The following is a 4,218-nucleotide window of genomic DNA, read 5'->3' on the forward strand; positions in this document are numbered from 1 at the left end:
TAGTTTATTTCTGAACTTTGTTCTGTTTCATTGACCTATAGGTCCATCCTTATGCCAGTTGCACCCTGTTTGGATTACTGTAGCTTTATAGTAAGTTTTGAAATGAGGTAGTGTGTAAGTCTTCCAAATTTGTTCTGTACCTTCAAAATTATTTTGACTCCTCTGGGTCCTTTGCACTTTCATATAAATTTTAATATCAGATTGTTTAAAAGCCTGTTGAAATTTTAAATAAGATTACATTTAATCTAGAGATCCATTTGGGGAGAATTGCCATCTTAATAACAGCAAATCTTCCAATTCAGAAACAGAGTATTTTAAAAATTTATTTAGGTCTCCTTTAATTTCTCTCAGTAGGATTTTATAGTTTTCAGTGTAAAGGTTTTATACAAATTATGTTACATTTATCTTTAAATATTTTCTATTTGGGAATGAGATTATAAATGGAATGTAAGAGTTTTAATTCTCCAACTGTTTTTGTAAGTATAGAAATACAGTTGATTGAGACAAGACCAGAGGCCGAACTCGGGTTCTGACAAGATGGCTGTGCTGCCCCACAGATCATCAAGGAAACCCAGCGTTTGCTGACAAAACCAGTTCCTGGCATCAAAGCAGAACCAGATGAGAGCAACGCCCGTTATTTTCATGTGGTCATTGCTGGCCCTCAAGATTCCCCCTTTGAGAGAGGGAGTTTTAAACTTGAACTATTCCTTCCTGAAGAATACCCAGTGGCAGCCCCTAAAGTACGTTTCATGACCAAAGTTTATCATCCTAATGTAGACAAGTTGGGAAGAATATGTTTAGATATTTTGAAAGATAAGTGGTCCCCAGCACTGCAGATCCACATGGTCTGCTATTGATCCAGGCCTTGTTAAGTGCTCCCAATCCAGATGATCCATTAGCAAATGATGTAGCGGAGCAGTGGAAGACCAACGAAGCCCAAGCCATAGAAACAGCTAGAGCATGGACTAGGCTATATGCCATGAATAATATTTAAATTGACTCGATCATCAAGTGTGCATCACTTCTCCTGTTCTGCCAAGACTTCCTCCTTTCTGTTTGCATTTAATGGACACAGTCTTAGAAACATTACAGAATAAAAAAGTCCAGACAGTCTTCACAATACTGAACAAAAGTGTAAAGTGCAAAACATTCTTGCCTTGTTTTGTGTCTTAGCGGGAAAGCATTTTATATTTTACCAATAAACTTGATATTAACTGTAAGATTTTGGTACATGCTCTTAATCAGTTTGAGGAAAAACTTTTCCCTTTTTTTTCTTTTTGCTGAAAGCTGTTTATTGTTGATTGTTTTATCTTTTTATTTTGAAATTTTAGGCACAATAATTGTAAAAAGAAAAACCAAAAAACAGATTTTTCATATATGCCTCATTCAGCTTTCCCAATGTCATTGTCTTACTTAACGCTAGTACAAATATCAATTAGCAAATGAACATGATACAGTATTAACTGAACCACAGACTTGATTCACAGTTTTTCCAGTAATGCCCCTTTTTATGTTCCAGGATGCAAAGCAGGATCCCACGTAGTAATGCCTCATCAGTCTCCTCCAGTCTGCGACAAAATTGCCTAACCTTAAGTTGTCACGAGAAAAATCAGACAAACCCAACTTGCGGACATTTTACAAAATTACTGACTAGTTCTCTACAGTGTTCTGGGCATGGCCTTTCATGTAGTTTTGGCAAGAATGCCACCCAAGTGTTGATGTGCCCTTTTTGGAGCATCATATTAGAATGTATGTCATGTCCGTATGTCTTATTGATAATGTTAACCTAGATTGGTTAGCACTGGTTACCTTGGTTAAGGTGATGTCTACCAGGTTCTCCACAGTATAATTATTGTATTCCCCATTAAAATTAGTATATACTCAGGAAGATACTTGGAGACCCTGCAAATACTGTTTCTCCCAAAACTTTTTCTCACTCATTTTAGCATCCATTAATGAATCTTGCCTTCCTGATTATTACTCTGGTATTTGCCTGCTGGTGGTTTTCTATTTCTATCAGTCTTTACATTTACTACTTATAATTCTACAAGAAAAAGTTATCTGTCCTCCACCATTTTATTCACTTATATCAGTGTAGGCTCATAGATACTTACATTATGCTATGGGTTATAATCCAGCATTTTAATTACTTTATTGTTCTGATCATTCCATATTTGGCCATGGGGAGCTCCTTCAGGTTAGTGTCTGTCATTTGGCAATGTCTCATTCTTTTTTGAGCACTTCCTGTACTTTCTGGTAGCACAAGATATTTCTGACTCATCTTGTGTTTTCCCTGCCTTGGCTCTAGAACCAACTACTTCTTTAAGCAGCCTTGGCTCCTGTTACTGGGGAATGGTGTTTGGAAACCATCATATGGATGCTAAGTGTGTTTATTGCTGTTGATATGTCATTGCTTCAAGGCTCTCTGTCGGTGAAAATTTTTTCTTAAATTCCTGAAATAAACTTTACTTGATTGTGATACATTTATTATTTTTTAATATGTCACTGGTTTTATTTTGTTAAGAATTTCTGCATTATTCTTGCCAGGAATATTGTAATTTTCTTTTTTTTTTTTACTTATTTATTTATTTATTATTATTATACTTTAAGTTCTAGGGTACATGTGCATAACGTGCAGGTTTGTTACATATGTATACTTGTGCCATGTTGGTGTGCTGCACCCATCAACTCGTCAGCACCCATCAACTCGTCATTTACATCAGATATAACTCCCAATGCAATCCCTCCCCCCTCCCCCCTCCCCATGATAGGCCCCGGTGTATGATGTTCCCCTTCTCGAGTCCAAGTGATCTCATTGTTCAGTTCCCACCTATGAGTGAGAACATGTGGTGTTTCGTTTTCTGTTCTTGTGATAGTTTGCTCAGAATGATGGTTTCCAGCTGCATCCATGTCCCTACAAAGGACACAAACTCATCCTTTTTTATGGCTGCATAGTATTCCATGGTGTATATGTGCCACATTTTCTATTCTTGAGATGTTTTTGTCTGATTTTAATGTAAGGGTAATATTGGCCACATCAAAGGAGTTGGGAATTATCCCCTTTTCTACTTTCTGAAAGAGTTTATAGAGGCTTGTGTTATTTCTTCCTTAAATGTTTGATAGAATTTACCAGTGAGTCTGTCTCATCCTGGACTTTTCTTTGTGGCAAGATCATTAAATTACAAATACAGTTTATTTTGTGGCTACAAGACTATGACTCTGCTTGGATTTATCTCCAGACTGAGTGGATTACTGTGGTTGGCCTTGCACAAGGCATAAATCCACCCTGTGACCAGGGAACTTAGAAAGTCTGTTATCAGAAGAAGAGAATGTGGCATACTCAGGGCTCCAGAGAATTTATAGGCCAACTGGCCTCTTCAACTTAGGTTTATTATGCTTTCTTCTATACACCAAACCATAGACATAGAAATAGTCTGGGCACGGTGGCTCACGCCTGTAATCCCAGCACTTTAGGAGACCAAGGTGGGCAGATCATGAGGTCAGGAGTTTGAGACCAGCCTGCCTAACATAATGAAACCCCGTCTCTATAACAGAAATACAAAAAATTAGCCAGGCGTGGTGGCAGGTGCCTGTAATCCCAGATACTAGGGAGGCTGAGGCAGGAGAATTGTGTGAACCCAGGAGGCGGAGGTTGCATGACCTGAGATCTTGCCATTGCATTCCAGCCCTGGTGACAGTGTGAGACTCGGACAAAAAGAAAGAAAGAAAAGAAGAAAGAAAGAAAGAGAGAGAGAGAGAGAGAGAGAGAGAGAAAGAAAGAAAGAAAGAAAGAAAGAAAGAAAGAAAGAAAGAAAGAAAGAAAGAAAGAAAGAAAGAAAGAAAGAAAGAAAGAAAGGAAGGAAGGAAGGAAGGAAGGAGAAAGAAAAAGAAAGAAAGGGAGAGAGCGAGAAATAAAGAAAGAAAAAGGAAGGAAGAAGGAAGGAATAAAGAAAGGAAGGAAGGAAGGAAGGGAGGGAAGGAGGAAGGAAGGAAGGAAGGAAGGAAGGAAGGAAGGAAGGAAGGAAGGAAGGAAGGAAGGAAGGAAGGAAGGGAGGGAAAGAAAGGGTATTTAAGGACAATCTTTTTTTCTATTATTTATAGAAGTGACTTTTTACTTTCCATTCCGCCCTGTCTCCCCACCAGTTCATTATTAACCCTATGGACCAATGGAGTCCGACATAATGAACCCACTACTTAAATCTCCAGTGTCATCACTTT

At 38.2% G+C, this 4,218-nt stretch overlaps 1 pseudogene; it reads left to right on the plus strand.

Annotated features, from left to right (window-relative positions):
- Positions 1–537: 537 nt before the first annotated feature.
- LOC135967863 (ubiquitin-conjugating enzyme E2 N-like) lies at positions 538–1,104 on the plus strand (annotated as a pseudogene).
- Positions 1,105–4,218: the final 3,114 nt, after the last annotated feature.

Source organism: Macaca fascicularis, chromosome 16 (assembly GCF_037993035.2).
Source record: "Macaca fascicularis isolate 582-1 chromosome 16, T2T-MFA8v1.1".
Classification (NCBI taxonomy): domain Eukaryota; kingdom Metazoa; phylum Chordata; class Mammalia; order Primates; family Cercopithecidae; genus Macaca; species Macaca fascicularis.